The sequence below is a fragment of the Lepidochelys kempii genome, chromosome 5 (assembly GCF_965140265.1).
Source record: "Lepidochelys kempii isolate rLepKem1 chromosome 5, rLepKem1.hap2, whole genome shotgun sequence".
NCBI lineage: Eukaryota > Metazoa > Chordata > Testudines > Cheloniidae > Lepidochelys > Lepidochelys kempii.
Window position 1 is genome coordinate 10,759,347 of NC_133260.1, and position 17,017 is coordinate 10,776,363.

The 17,017-nt window shown below is 41.4% G+C and overlaps 1 protein-coding gene across 2 annotated transcripts in view; it reads right to left on the reverse strand.

The window, feature by feature from the left end:
• Positions 1–17,017, reverse strand: part of RIT2 (Ras like without CAAX 2) — a 277,916-nt gene that overhangs the window by 139,717 nt on the left and 121,182 nt on the right. The window lies entirely within an intron of this gene.

Below are 17,017 nucleotides of genomic sequence, written 5' to 3' on the forward strand. Positions count from 1 at the left end.
GATCCCTTGTAATTCTTTGCAGTCTGCTTTGGACTTAACTATCTTGTATACTTTTGTATCATCTGCCAGCTTTGCCACCTTACTGTTTACCCCTTTTCCCAGATCATTTATGAATCTGTTGAACAGCATATGTCCCAGTACAGATCCCTGGGGGTTCCTGCCATTGGGAAACCAAGTCAGAATGAGGGGAAGTGACTTCCCACTGTTACCCAGCAAACAAATGGCACCAAGGCCTCCTTAGTCTCAGTCCAGGGCTCTCCCCAATAGACCACATTATCAGGAGTTAAATAAGAGAAGACAGATCAAAAGCAATCGCCAAGACAGTACAGAATGTTTTGCTCCTTTATTACATACTGCAGCAACGTTGAGGACAAAATGACTGCTTCCACTGAAGTGGAGCTCTTAGAAATTTAAAGGTGCTACACATAGAAAGCAAAGGCGTCACAGTTTCAAGCACCACACTCAATACATTTTTATGTCTGATCTTGGCTTGTACCTGTCTTGGAAGAGATCAGAACCTCCTTAGGGAGCCCAATTTAATCTGAAAAATGCCCCTTTCTATATCTGCTTGTCTTGTTTTCTGCTTGACTTTAGAATTGGGAATCTGCTAACAGATGTTCTTAACCACAGCTGTCTGCATGATTACCACAGGAGTCACTCTTATTAAGAAGTTTTCACATTTATATATATATATATATAAAAAAAAACACCACAGGGGGATTTTGCAGAAAGAGCCAGTGCATTGTCTGTCTACGACAATGAACAATCAAGGATAAAGTGAACAAGAAGGATACAGAAAGAACAAAAAAAAAAAACCCTTCAAATGACAAATGGGAGGGGGAAAAAATCAAAAGCTGACCCTGTACTGTGAAGACACCTGTGCAAAAGTACTGATTTAAAATTCACTTTACAGATTTGCTTTTGCAAAAGCTGACATTTTCTTAAGTTCCTGTGAGAATTTTATTAATTTGGTGAAGGTGAACTTTTACCAGAAAATGCATTTTAAGATCATTATTCTACATGCCACCCCACTAAAGTCAATAGGACTTGATGGTACAATTCTCAAGTGCTTCTCAAACACCTCTTCCCTCTTATAATGAGACCCAACTTCTCCTGTTCCATCCTTTCAGAGAGACTAGTCTCCATGGAATATCTCCGGGCCTGAGATATACAAGGAAGTGGACCACTAGACCATCTCCCAGAGGAGGCAGGATATAAATAGATGGTGGTTAGTGTAAATAGTTACAGGTTCAGTTAAACTAGGGGCAAGTGGCCCAAATTAGTTACTTGAGGTGTGGAACTTTTCACAAATGAGGCCTACCAGGCAATAGCTAGGGAATGTTTTTCCCCAGGCAAATAGTTTGTAGGCAACAGTTTTGGTCAGCCCAGAACAAAAGTGTGTTTTCCAGTAGTTATGGCACTTGTCAGGGACGCAGGCTTGAGTCCCAGCTCTGGAACAGGGACGTAAATTCAAGTGTCCCACCTGCCAGGTGAGCACTATACAACCAGGTTGTAGGGTATTCTGAGGTGGGCTGCTTTCACTCTCTCCAATAAAACTGTTCTACTTTGTATAATTATTTAAATATTTATTAAGCCAAACAGAGATATTGAGTTTGACGCTATAGTCTGCTGATTAGGGCATTCACCTGGGACCTAGTAGATCTGGATTCAAATCCCACGGCTGAATCGGATAGTTCCCATGGATCCCACCCCACCACAGGCTTCCATGTTGGTCTGTGCAGGGCTGACGTATAAACCTTTTGTTACATGGCTGCTTCCTTCCACAGCTTTCCCCCTACACATTTCTAATGGTGGGGAAGGCATTGCACCATCCCGAGGTAAATCAGGTGCATTTCACTTTTTCAGCACTCAGCAAAAGAACTGGCACATAGCAGCTTTGGCGCGAAAGTCTGTCTCCAGCTGAAATTGCAGCCAGACTTTTTCCATTACAAGAGTCAAGGTGGCAATCCTGGAATCTGCATTGGCACACTTACACCCAGGTGCCATCTGCACTGATTAATGCACATCAATCTGCCACCAGCCACCAGTGTAAGCAAAGCTGCAAGAGCACTGAACAACATTAAAGCCCCATCACTTCACCCTTCTCCTCCTGCTTTCTCCTCCCACCAAAGCTAACTTTCAGAAGATCAGGAACAAAATCTGCTGTACAGGGAAGGAGAATGAAAGGAGTTTACAGCAGGATACCAGGCCATCTGAAACAAACCAAACCATCTGCCACTCAGCTGAAAGGGAAAGTGGAGAATCTGATAAAAGTGCAGATATAGAGCAGAACAAGAATAGTAGCTATGGCTTAAACACTGGGGGCCTGATACGGATTTACACTAAGGCTCCTTTACATTGCTCTGGCAGTAAAATTACACCTGTTTAAAGGCTCCTTTACACTGCTTTGGCAGGATGCTAAAACAATGTGAATGGGCCTTACTGTAAATCAGAATTAGTGCCTGGGTCTGCAGTGGAGGTGGATTATTATTATAATCAGTCCATTGATTAGTGATCAGTCTCCTTCTCTCCATAGAATTACAGGAAGGAATCTTTCCTCATCTTTTCCCATTATAAAGAGCATTGTGCTCCTTGCTATCGTTAATTTGTGGTGGGGGCAAAGAATGCATTGCAAAGGTTGACATTGTACAGCACAAAGTTATCATGAAAGATAATCTCTGTTCCCAACAAAGTATTTTAAATCTGAATTTAGTTCAGATGACATTTTGTAACGTCTGTGGTATGATTCTCTTAACTCAATGAGGCTAAAGCAATAAAAAACTGGGGTAAGTAATAGCAGAAATGAACTCCCATGATTTGGAATGTAACAGGCAAGTTCAGCTAAAACCACCCCTTGCAGTCCATGGGGTAGATTTCTCTCTCTCGCACACATTCCATTGAGCAGGTTTCTTGCTCTCAAAGAAGAAAATTAATAGAGCTATTGAAGCAGAGACCCTCTAACTTTTCAAATGATATATGCATAATACAAGAAACATGTATTTTTCTTCCAGACCATGAAGAGCAGAGTTAATGGAGATGACCGAAGTGCTGAAATTAAAAAAGTTCCACTATACATACGCACACACACAGAGTAAAGAGGACTTGGAATGGGAGTAAATGTAATGCCAAAGCAGTGTAAATGTGCCTTAGTATAAATGAGGTTTTAAAGGCAGAAGGGACCATTATGACCCTCTGTCCGCTGTATAACACTGGCTGTAGAATTTCATCCAATGATTAACTTCAGAGGCAATTGAAATAAGAAGCAAGTAAGTTGCCTTATTTCAGATCCTGATAAATAACAGGTGAACCTCTAAGTGCTGGAAGCTCAGCTTCTAATTGGATAAATACCCACATTATATCCTAATCTCCTGAGTCTGCACAAAAAAGGCTACAAATCTCAGGCAAATAAGCTCCTTCTTGAGGTTTCTGCTACATCATTCTTCTCACTGTTTTCCTGGCCTTCTCATCCCAGCTAGAACCCGGTAGTGCTTTAGACTTCTATAAAGGATTGGGTCATGTTTGGGTCTAGAAATGGGCAGCAGTGCAGGGACATGAGTTCTTGTTTTCCCCTCAGTATAGGGCACTTGTCCCTCATCATGGCTATGAAGACTGGGTATCCATAAGTATCTGAGGGACTTTCTAACTTCAAAAGCCTTAAAGGAAAGCTTCCATCAATATTTGGACAGAATGAATCCAGAGACATTGGGGTTTTGGTTCTCTCTCTAGAGGGTTTTATACCATGTCTATTACCACAGCATCAGGGCATTAGTAACAGCTTAATCAAAGAGAAAAATAAATTCTGAGACATTATGTAGAGTCCAAACCTGTTCTCACTTATTACATCTTGTGACCTTGATTAGACTCTTTTCTATCTAAACCAAGGTAGGGCTAGGGCTATGGGTTTTTTTGGGGATATAGTAGGGGCAGACATGGTAGAAGCAAAGATCCATGGTCTCTTTTGACCACATGTGCCTGAACTAGATATACTCCTGAACTGGAACACCAGATCCAAATACCCTTCAACTTGGGAAGTTACGAATATGGATCAGAATCTACATTTGAGCTTTCTAGCCCAGGATCATCCTTACTTTCCAATTACCACCACCTCTTCCCGCCCCACACACTTTCACTGTTTCCAGCCACAGAAACCCTCCTGAATTAAGCCCCACTAACCATTAGTACAGGTTCCCTTTCAAACAATGGTGTCTTTACTTACATCTTGATTCATCTAGTTTTTCTGGTTGTGCTGCCCCAGTGGCCAATAGAAAAACATTTTATTTCACAAATATTTTTCTTAGTGTTGCTCAGTGTCAGGGAGACTGCACAGCCAGGCTGGCTTATAAAACAATTGTGCTCCCAATCAGTAAGGATGAAAAAATAACAAGGATCCTTCCCACAACAGAGCAAAGAAGCAGAACAAAGCCCTACGAAAAATAACAGAAATTGCAAAACAGCATGACAGCAGCCCTTTTGTGTACTAAAGAGGCTACTAACTAACCAGCTCTAGCGTTCAGATCGCTATTCCAGAACTAGCTTCTTTGCACCAGGGTTCCTGTTTGTACTCTGGTTCCTGGCCTCAGGTGACTAGGCATTCACCAATTTGCTGCACCTATGCTGCAAGTGTAGCTGTATTAATCAAACTTTTCTTAAAGTGGCAAACCTCCCTGTCACTCAATAATGAAAATATACCCTCTCTCATCTGGGAGTCAACACAGGCTTTCCATTCACCCCCAAACAAGGCTGGAAGCATTAAATCAATTCTCCACACTAGCAATAAAACACCTTGAAGCAACAGTCCCTAGCTCAGTGAACTGTCTTTTTCTTTCATGTTAATGCTCATGGCTTCTTCTGTGGGAATAAACACTTTTATAATTTTCTCTTAAATGCATTCACTGAAGCAAACTTCATTGTTAACTATCTCTAAACACCCCACGTGCATTTGATTTATTGCATGCCATAAAACACTTCCCCCTCCTAATTTGTATTCAGGCAAAAATAAAACAGATTTTCATCTTTTATCAAAAAATGCATCCTAAGTGGTAAAGGGAAGGAATTAATTGCTCAGTAAATATATTTTAGTAAACAGCAGAATAACAGAAGTGTAGTGGTAATGTCTGCAGCTGGCTGGGAAAGGCTCACCAGGGATTAGAACAAGCCCGTGTCAGCTCGCACAAGGAACACAGACTTACAATTTTTCCCAGGGTGGCTCAGCAAAGGTAAAACAGGAGGCCAAGGAATCGACATATTGATGTTCTGATAAGTGACTCAGAATGACATTCTGGGCTTGCATATTTACTGCCTTGTGGTGACTTCCATCCAGTCTGCTTACCTTACAAATCCCAAGAGATGGTAGCTCCCCTCCCACCCCCGAGCTGCAAACCTAACCTGGGATTTGAATATCAAGCTGGGCTTTTCTTTGTCTCTTACAGCATGTCATCATCACACGTAGTGAAATTCCAGCCACTGAAATTTAGCTAAGCATTTTGCTGAGGCTTGGACACCTGTTCTAGAAATCATAATAGTTCTGAATTGTGAATAAAACTTTCAATATAAAGAAACAGAAATAGCTCTTCTTTAGTTGTATTGATTTTGTGTTGATCACAGCATTAAAGTCTGGTATGATTCTATGACACAAATGGCATGATTGTCCCACTGCCCTTACACCATATGTAATCATTTACACCAGTGCAAAGTAGGTGTCCAATACTACCATTCTTATCTGATTTCATCTTGCACTAATTAGGTCCACAGGGAACAGATAATGAAGGCTGAATCTCCTCTCATCTAAACTACCTATCTAGCTATGTATGGGTTTGATCTTCTTTTGTTCATCCCTCCACTCAGGGATTTGTGACATGCACATCACCATGAGGTCTGGGCACTGGTGTAAGTCAGGAATAGTTTCACTGAGATCAATGGAGTCACACTGGTGTAAGTAAGAGGGGATGCAGATCCTATATTCTGTTGTTAGGACATGGCCATTTTTACATGGTCTCATTCCCGACCATGACTGGATATTAAAGTTAAAGGATGAGTAGAGTTGGTCCAACCAATTAAAAACCTTTGCCATCCTGAGCTGTGACAGTGGACCTCTAGAAGATAGGAGTGTGTGAGTGGAGATATCCAAAAGGACAAGAATGAAGGAGAAGTCCTGCAATATTAAAGCTTTGAAAAGCAACAGTGCTAATTTAAAGTCAATTCAATCCTTTTAAACGGCCCATGTAAACCACAGGGTAATTATAAAATAATCCAACCATTGAACAAACCTATTGCTGCATTCTAAAAAGTGGAGCACAAATTGTGGAGTCGTCTAGTTGAGAATCTTTCTTATAGGGAATGATGGCAACTGAGCCTCATCACTCGAAGATACATACTGATATTGAGAGGTGATTGATGCATATAGGTGGTCCAGTGAAATCATGTAGGGGAGGCATAGTGTACATAAAGGAACTTAAGGATGCAGAAAAATAATATTAGCAAGAACTAGAGAAAGGGTGGTTTCGTGGTTAGGGTGCTAGCTTGCAATTCACAAGACAAGGGTTGAATTCCTTGCTCTGCCACTGACTTCCTGTGTAACACTGGGAAAGTCACTTAGGGTGGGATTCGCAAAAGTACTTATGTGACTAACTCTGGGAATTAGGCACCATAACCCCTGATTTAGGCCCCACTGCAATCCACAGAACCCTGCTTGGCCGATGCCAAATTTCCAGAGTAAAAGTTCCCTTGGAGCCCAAGTTTCTGCCTCTGGACATGTGCACTGCTGCCTCACCCTAAGTGTTCAGACACCTGTCTAAGCCCAGAGGGATGCACAAACTGGGGAAGGAAAGGTATTCGCCCACCTTTCTCAATGTGAAGTCCAATCTGCGAGGCATGCTCAGAGACGACCTACTGGAGCAGGTCCCGTTCCAAATTTGGCCAGAAGAGGAGGTGCTGGTACCTACCCTGCAAATTCCAATCTAATGGTTAGAGCACTCACCTTAAGTGTGGGAAACTTAAGCCTGAGGGAGAGAAGGGTTTAAACTGGGGTCTCCTACCCCTCAAGCACATGCTCTAACTGCTGAGCTGTGGGATATTCTGATGAGGGGGGTCCCTCAGTCTCCTCTATTGAAACTCTTCCCCCTGGATAAATAATTAAAGAGTCATTGGGCAAGAGAGAACAAGTGTGAATGACTCTGTAGCCTGGTGATTAGGGTACGGAGATGGGAGACCCAGGGTCCAGTATGCTCCAATAATTCTTTAATTATTTATACGCATTACTGCGTATAAATAATTAAAGAATTATTGGAGCATACTGCTTCAACAGGAGAGATTCAGGGAGTTCTTCATCAGAATATCACACAAATTAGTGGTTAGAATACTCTCCTCCTGTAAGGTGTGGGAGACCCCATTCAAATACTTTCTCCCTCCCAGGCTGAGGTGGGAGACGAACCTGGGTGTCCCATATCTCAGCTGTGTGCTTTAGCCACTGGGCAAAAAGCTATGAGGTGGGTGGCAGCACCCTCTCCTCCTCTGCCTGTTTTGTGTGCAGTGAGGCATCCTGCCTAATGTATTCTCACAAGAAATGCCTTCAGCGCCTAAGTCTCCTGACTCCCGGTGAGAGTCCCCAGGCTGTGGATTGCTAGCAGAGACAGGAGTCTCCCTCCAGCCTGGAATTAGGTACCTATTTCCATGAGGTAGTGGGGCTTAGGACATTGTCCTGCCATCAGCATCTCCCATCAGGTAGCTTAGGAGGCTCACCACCTAGCGTGGTGATTTTTTGTGGATCACATTGTACAAAGCAAGGGGGGTCGGATAGCTCAGTGGTTTGAGCATTGGCCTGCTAAACGTAGGGTTGTGAGTTCAATCCTTGAGGGGGACATTTAGGGATCTGGGGCCAAAATTGGGGATTGGCCCTGCTTTGAGCAGGTGGTTGGACTAGATGACCTCCTAAGGTCCCTTCCAACCCTGATATTCTATGATGCTAAGTCTTCCTTTTAACATTCATTGTGTACGGATCCTAGGCACCTAACCCAGGCTTTGTGAATTTCAGTTTTGCTCTTGTGATTTTCTAGGTGTCTACAAGTTAGGTGTTACAATGTTCAGTTTTGCACCATTTAAGTCCTTTTGTGCATCTAGCCCTTAGTCTCTCTGTGGTTCAGCTGCTCATCTGTGAAATGGGCATAATAGTTCTTCCCTACCTCACAGGATTGTTATGGGGATAAAGACGAGGCTCAGAACTATGGCACTGGGGGAGCATATGAATTCTAGGATCAATAGTCCCAAAAGATGATGAATGATGCTGCGGGCCTTCAAACCTAGTGACAAAGCCTTGCCTCTGTCAGAAAAATTTGGGGGACATGCCAGGAAAAAAAAATCTCATGCAGTTTTCCTTTTCTCCTCCTGCCTTAAAATAGGGGTCAGACACCAATTTGTAGCTAAGAGGCTGAAGATAAAAGAGATCAGCATGATAAACAGATCTAAATTCCTGTATAGGTACAGTCAGTAGATCTGCAGATGAGCTTTTGTTCTTTCAAGAGAAGCACCTGCTGAGCAAAGTTTGTTTTGAATCCTCACACTGTTCTGGTAATTACATAAAACTGCTGTGGCAACAATATATTCTCATTAGCTATCACTCCCTAACAAAAGCAGGAGAGAAAATCTATCGGAGCTGGACGAAGCAAGAGAAATACAAATCTGAACTAGATCTGGTGTAATAAAGATCCCCTATTGCATTAATAATTTTCTTGAAATAATTTCTCTTTTGCCCTTCCTTTCCCCTTTGGAATGGTTTTCATACTCAACAGTAGCATCAGCCAGGTCAGGATTTCCCAGAACCAGAAAAAACGGCTGAAGTGGGTTGAATCAATTAAAATACTCACCAGCATGAATACACAATGGAAACTCAAGCTGAAACATTTGCTGATGTTTTTAAATTTCATTTGTTTGCAGCTCTCTTCCTGGTTCTGCTTGGGATACTGTATCCTGAAAGACAGCTTCTGCTTTTTTGTTTCTCATGCTCATGAAATAGAAAATACCGAGAATCTCTTTAGAAAGCCTTTTCGTGTGAGATTCTCAGTGCAATCTGGCAGATTCAAAAGATTTGGGGAGTTCAGATAAGACATGAATAGGTACCCATAGGTGCTGGAACTAGGGGCTGCTGCACCCCCTGGCTTGAAGTGGTTTCAATCATATTCAGGGTTTACCGTTTGGTTCATTGACACTCAGAACCTCCACTATACAAATGGTTCCAGTGCCACTGTAAGGAACTCATCACGGGCACCTCAACACCTTCTTGCTTGAATGGCCCCCTCTTTCCCTTGGAACCTACTTTGGAGCCCCCATCAACCAACCCAGCGGCTATCGTGCAGCATGAGACACAGCTAACATTTTCTGAGCCATGGTTGCCTTGCACCAAAACACTTTTATACTCCCACTGATCCAAAGCCTGCAAGGTGCTCACAACCCCACTTTCTGCCTAAGGTCATACACATGGTCAAGTAGTTCTTCGGTTATGGCAGCACTGGTACACGTGATTTTAGTGTGTCCACACGTTTTTGCTCTGGGAAAAAAATGCTTGCATTATTGTGAGTTTGAGTCTTGAAGTTCTGTTTCGAGGTCGCTGTTGCAAGTAGCAAGAAGATTTTCTCATGCTGGAATCAGTTGCCAGTGCAGAGTTGGTTCCTGAGCATCAGATATTGGTGTCTGGAATGAGTCTTCTGAAATATGGGATTGCCTGTATGCTGTTGTGGCCACATCTGGTATATGTGTGAAAATAAAGTAAATTGTACTTAGCATATACCCAGACTCCATGTCACTGATTTCTCCTCCACTGAGATGCAACCTCCAAGTTCATCCACCTCTCATCAGAGGGGTAATGCTGGTAACAGAAATGGGATACAGGTGTCACTAAAAGGGATAGAACTGCATAATGATGTGGTGCTGTAAGAGCTGGGGGAGGGGGAAAGTTTGGATGGTGATGGATGTAAGCTCATTCCCAGTACAAACTATTATGGAACTGTTTGGAAAATGGTAAGTAATTTCCTGAAAAATTTGGAAACAAACAAAACAATATTTGCCCCATTTTTTTCTTGGACATTTTCTGGGGTTTTGTTGTGGTGGTTCTGTTTGCTTGTAATTTTGTGGGGAACAGCAAAAACTGATGTTTTTTGTTTTGGAAAACCAAAATATATCAAAGCCATGAATTTTCAAATGAAATACATATTTTCCATGAATTTTTTGTTTAGAAAAAAGTCTTTTATATTTAAGAAAAAGAGTTTAAATTGAAAACTTTCACCCAGGCCTAATATGGAACTCTAACCACGAATAGAACCTGCCTTGTCCTGCAATAAGAATCCCTAGGAAAGGGGAGTAGTAGAAATACCAGCTGCTATTAGACATGGGTCAGGTCACAATGATACCTTGGGTCATCTAGTGCTCCAGTGGTGATATGGTTTGAAAGCCACATTTGCAGGGGGGAAGTGGGGACATCAGCACCTCTGGCATCAATAAACTCTGATATTCACCATCAGTCAATATCTGCTTCATACAGCCATATATTACACCTATCTGACAGAGGGGTAAACAGGTGTAGAAAGGTAAAGTGACACCCTTGGTTATGCTGTGGTTCATTTGATGACAGAGACAGAAAGTAAACTCAGAAATTTTAGCTCCCAGACACCTGCTCCAGCTAGACAAATGGTCTTTACACAACATAGGCCCTTCTCCCATTGAAGTCAGTGAAAGCCTTGCCATAGATTATAATAGAATAAGAAGAAGCCCTCTACTGTTATGATCTATTCCTGTCACTGAATCTATGATTTACCAAAATCTTTGTTTAATTTCCCAAACCTCAACTGCTTCTCCCAAATTTGCAGCTTCTGAAACAAAGTGATTTAGTGATGAGATGGATTTTGTCTCTCTCTGCAAGACTGTGTCAAAATATAGAGTAAAAAGAAAAGGAGTACTTGGCAGTTTCCACGATATACATCTGATGAAGTGAGCTGTAGCTCACGAAAGCTTATGATCTAATAAATTGGTTAGTCTCTAAGGTGCCACAAGTACTCCTTTTCTTTTTGCGAATACAGACTAACACGGCTGTTACTCTGAAAAATATAGAGTAGTTTGCCGTGATAAGGAATTCAACAAAGCATTCAGGATCATGGTTTGATTTTTTTTTTCTGAATGCCGGCATCAGCTTGCCTAACAAATAAATATAAAAAGAAAATTAAATTCATGCTATTCACTTAGCATATTGAGTTAATAATGTTCACAGTTTAGCTCACTAATACAGTGCCTTAAAAATAAAATGAGAATATTTCATTTACACATTACAGTATATAAGAGAATATGCATTAAAATTATTTTCTCCACAAAAGAATAAGCTCTAAAGGCCCATTAAAATATAATTACTGCCAAAGCTCCATTTTAAATTTCCTTTAGACAAGCTTCAGTAGTCCGATTTGAAACTCAACTAGCACTGATTCAGGATTATGGAGCAGCATGTTTTGATAATTACTAGAAGGATCACAGAGAACAATCTGGGTGAGTCATCAGGCTATGATGTTTATTCTGGAAAAGTGTGTTTATCTGAAGGGCTCTTGGGTTAATATGGTTCCCTCTTCAAAGCTTGAAGCAGGGGGTAAAAATCTTAGTCTTGGAGGCTGGCAGGATAAACATGTCTTGCGATTTGCTAGCAATTTGGGAGACAGATTTCAGTACAGAGTGTACTGTTGTTGTCAGGTTGGAAGTGCCTGTCTCAAAATGAATTAAAACATAGACTGCTCCAGACAAAGGAAATTCTCCTTTAAATGATATCCCTTAGCACTTTAAGGCAGGTTTTTAATCTGGAAAATATGCTTCTGCATCAACTGCGTTTAAAAATACACCATTTGGACATGCAAAGTTGGCCCAATAATTGTGCATATGTAAGTTCTGATTGTCAGGTGCATTTACCCATTTTTCTGCACAAGTGCCTTCTCTGTGTGCAAACAAGTTTGCCTGCCTGTCTAGGGTCTTCTAGGGTTCTCTTTCTGCAAGTAGGGTTCTGGGTGGTGCTGTTTTTTTTTAAAGCCCTTTATGGGGACTCAATAAGGAGCTTGGGATCATGAGCCGAAGAATAAAAGCCTTGTGTCAGCAAACAGTGGAAGAACATAACAAAGGAGATAACTGCTGTGTCTGTTCATGAGGGAGGAATTTAAACAGGGCTGCAGACAGCACACATTTTGAGCTTAGAATGAAAAATGGCTGAAAGTGAGAAATGTTTCCAAGGCTCTGTGTGACAGCTGTTTGTGTAGGGCTGGGACAGCTGGGGCGGAGGGTGCCAGTCACTGATAATCAGTCGGCAGATCTGAGGCAGAAATAAAGGACTAAAAGCCTGAGTCTCCTCTCACTTACACCAGTATAATCCCAGAACAACCAACAGACAGAGAGCAGCATAGGGGTGAGTTTCAAGGGACATGGTTAATAAAGGAAAGAGGCTAAAAACTCAACTCAAGCCTCCTTCCTAGTAAGGGCTCCATCCTGCGTCCCTTAGTCAAATGGGGTTTTGCTATTAACTCCAAAGACACCAGAATGAGCCTCCAAAGCAACCACAGTCTGCAAACTAGAGATGTTAGGAAAGCATCCAATGAAAAGATTTTTCTGCTGAAAACGTGGTTCCATCAAAATCAAAGTTTTCCACAGGAAAATAATGATTTCAAGAAAACATTTTGATTTTCAGAATCAACATTTTGAAAGGAAGCAAAAGGTTTTATTTTAAAATGTTTTTATGTTTTACATTTTGTTTCAAACTGACATTTTGACTTCCAGTTTCATTCTTACATCATTTTAAGCTGAAATGTCAGTTCAAAATGACACTGTTCATGTTGAATAGACATTTCAACTCAATCAAAAAAGTAGTCATTTTTTTTGTTTTCTCATTTCCAAATTAAAATATTCTGAACTTTTTGTTCTGGGAAATTTTCCCATATTTTAACTTTTTGTCCCAGTTTGGGATGAAATGAAAGATAGAACTAGTACAGTTTCTCATGGGATGGAAATTTTGCTTTCCAACCAGCTCTAATGCAAACAGAATAGGAGCTGGGCAACTTCAATGCACTGATTAACAGAAGAAGGAGATATTCATATCCCGTAGTACAACACAATATTCAACATGTCACACCAAGTAAGGGCAGAGAAGAAAGCATAGACACACCTGTGGTAGGAGATGACACAAGAAGCATGGATCCAGTATAGCTCCGGCCAGCAGCAAGAAAGAGTGACAGCAGAGAAGGACCAGTGGTGCAGAGAGGCAGTAATTTAGGATTCACAGAACATTTGGACTCTTTTTTTGTGATGAGAGCTTGCTCAGGTTTGATGGTCTCCATTTAAGGAGAAGAAAAAAGCAATTGACTGGATTCAAAATCACCTTAGCTTGATGGCTTGGTCACCTGTTTTTCTTTTAAACTAGTTGCTGAGGTTCAAAACCAGAAATATATTTCTCAAATGGCATCTATGTTTACAATGGCCCCAAACTCCCCTCCCCACAGTCCCTTATCTGAACACCCCAGATTTTGATACAAATTCAGATATATACCAGATATAAACTTTTCAGTCTGGGCCCAATTCTAGCATAAAGATATTAAATGGGAACGAATCACAGCATTTGGTCAGAAGTGCAAAGTTACAATTTATGTATATACTAAACAGGCAAAAGATTAAAGATATTTTAGATGGGATTTTAGGAAGCTCACATTTGCTACTTTTACCTTTGTGATGACATTATCTTCTATAAAAATAATTCACCAGGTTTTATTGGGACAATTCTGCTTTCTTTTACACTAATGCATGTCTGGAAACAACTCTTCAGTGAAGTTACTCCAATTTTACACTAGCATACTGGCCCTTTTTGAGGGGTATATTCTAGCAAAGGAGCAGTTTTAATGGAAATATTCTCTATGCATTTGATTTAATTCTATACAGCATATGGAATTGCCTGCCCTTTGTCAGGGTTCTTCTCCCCACTCTGAACTCTGGGGTACAGATATGGGGACCCGCATGAAAGACCCCCCAAGCTTATTTCTACCAGCTTAGGTTAAAACTTCCCCAAGGCAAAAATCCTTTCCTTGTCCTTGGATGGTATTGGTGCCACCACCGAGTGATTTAGCCAAAGATTCAGGAAAAGGGCCACTTGGAGTCCCTGTTTCCCCAAAATATTCCCCCAAGCCCCTTCACCCCCTTCACTCCCCACCCCTGGGGAGGCTTGAGAATAATATACCAACCAATTACCTTTAATAAAAGTACGGACCAGACCCTTTATTTTTAGGGCACTAAAAATCAATTGGGTTCTTAAAAGAAGAAATTTATTATAAAGAAAAAAGTAAAAGAAGCACCTCTGTAAAATCAGGATGGAAGGTAATTTTACAGGGTAATAAAAAGATTTAAAACACAGAGGATTCCCCTCTAGGCTCAACTTCAAAGTTACAAAAACAGGAATAAGCCTCCCTCTTAGCATAGAGGAAATTCACAAGCTAAAAACATAAGATAATCTAACACATTTCCTTGCTATTACTTACAATTTCTGTAAATTTAGAAATATCATTTCAGGATCTTTTTTAGGAGCTGGTTTACCTGCTTGGTCTCTCTCTCTGTCCCAAGAGGGAACAAACAAAGAGAGCCCAAACAAAACCTTCCCTGCCCCCCCAGATTTGAAAGTATCTTCTTTCTCCATTGGTCCTTCTGGTCAGGTTCCAACAAGGTTAATTAAACTGATTAACCTCTTACAGGTAAGTGATTCTGTACCTCTGGCCAGGAGGGATTTTATGTTACTGCATACATAAAGGTTGTTATCCTTCCCTTTATATTTATGACACCCTTATATCAAACTCTTAAACCTGGAATTCATGGTAGGCAAGTTACATAACTTCAAAAGGCTCATGGAGTCATATGGTGTTCAAAGTTTAAATGATAAAACGTTGTAAACTAACACAATAAAAAAGTAGCTAAGGCAGGTGACCACCCGTCCTTTTTTTAAGATTATTGAAATGTATTAAACCTGATAACTACCACTGTAAACATTACATTGAAGCTTATGATAATTCCACTGTATACCGGAGGGCAGTAGAAATGTACATTTGAGAGAAACATACATGATTTGCTAAGGGAAACAGAGTTTTCCCGAAAGATACCTTAAAATAAATTTGTTAGTCTCTAAGGTGCCACAAGTCCTCCTTTTTTTTTTTTTTTTGCGAATACAGACTAAACACGGCTGCTACTCTGTAACCTTAAACTAAAGTGCTGTTTCTTATTTTTCATATGGTTTTCCCTTCCTTCCATCCAATTAAAGTGGTTATCCTAAACTAAACTGTAAGTGACTTTCTTTAACAGCTGAAACTATCTTTTAGGCCTCAGTTGTACAAGACTGTGAGATGATTATTATATTATTTTGATGGGGCTTACATACCCCATATTAAGGGCTTGTCTACACTTAAAACAGCTGTGACACTGTAGCACTTCAGCATAGACTTTACCTATGCTGATGGGAAGGGTTCTCCCACTGGCATAGGTAATCTACCTCCCCAAGAGGTAGTAGCTAAGTCAATGGAAGAATTCTTCCATCGACCTAGTGATATCTATACAAGGACTTAGGCTGGCTTAACGACGCTGCTCAGGGTAGTGGATTTGTCATATCCCTGACCAAAACAATTAAACCAGCCTAATTTTATAGTGTTGACTAGGCCACAGCTAAGGGACTTGTGGAGCAGTATTGGGCCAAAAAGACCCTGCCCCGCAGCTGCTGCAGATAATGTCCCAAATGGAGGACCTGCTTAAAAGGGGACTCCAAAAGTCAAGCAGGGAGGAGAGTGAAGGAGAGACATCTGCAGCCAGGTTGCAGCTTCTGGCACCGAGGGGTCCACAGGGGATAGGGTAACCAGATGTCCCGATTTGATAGGGACAGTACTTTTATTTGGGGTTTTTTTATTATATAGGTGTCTATTACCCCACCACCCCCATCCTGATTTTTCACACTTGCTGTGTGGTCACCCTAATAGTTGAAGGGTCCAGACTGTGGTTAAGACCAGACTGGTAGGCCAAGATCCTGACTCCTTTTACTCCCTTGCTTTTCCCTGACAAGGGAGAACAATTGGACACTGAAAAGTGAGCAAGGAAACCCCAACTGACTGTCTGAATCATTGGGACTGTTTGAGCAACAATTTGAGAAGGAAGCTGAGTGCTGGGACCACACTCCAAACTAAAGAGAGAACAGGGGAGGTAGGAAGGAGTCCAGGGGGAGACTGGTCTGTTGCACCTGCTAGAGGAGACTAAGACTCTCTTCACATCTTCCCCCTTGGGCACTGGCTGGGACCTGGTGGAAAGGGAGGGCCTGGGTTCCTGTACCCTTCTCCCCTCCCCCTCTTCCCCTCCCCCCAGTCAGGAGAACCCAGGAAGAACTGTAACTCGCCCGCTAGGCTTCAGATTGCCTGGCAAGGCCATTCCAAGACTCTGAGAGACCGCTGAGCCATGGCTTGGCCACTAGACCTGCTGGCCCCGAGTGAAGCCCCATACAACTATCATAAATTATTATAGAGAATATTTAAAAAAGAGAAATGTCCTCCTTTTAACCTCTTTTAAAATAATAATTCTGATGCAACAGCCTGCTTCAGTCACTGTAGCTCGGTAGATATGGTGGACATTGAGTTATGCTTTCTTAAAATACGTACTAACTCAACCACATATAATGTGTTAAAACAAAGCTAAAATTTTGGGTCAAATCTTCAGCTGGTATAAGTCAGGATAGTCAATGAAGTCGACGGAGCTGCACTGATTCATACAAGCTGAGAATCTGGCCCTCTGACTCAGTGATAGCTCTAAACACTTTTAAGAGGCTCCACAAATCTGTGTATGTTTTAAACTCTTTTTTTTTAAATGGACAGGGAAACGGAGCTGTGGCTTCTCCATACGCTACAGTGCAACAGAAGAACATTTGTGTCCTGATTCTTAGTACGATACTCCCTGAATCACTACAAATCAGAAAGTTGTGAAATACATGGAGAAATGTGGG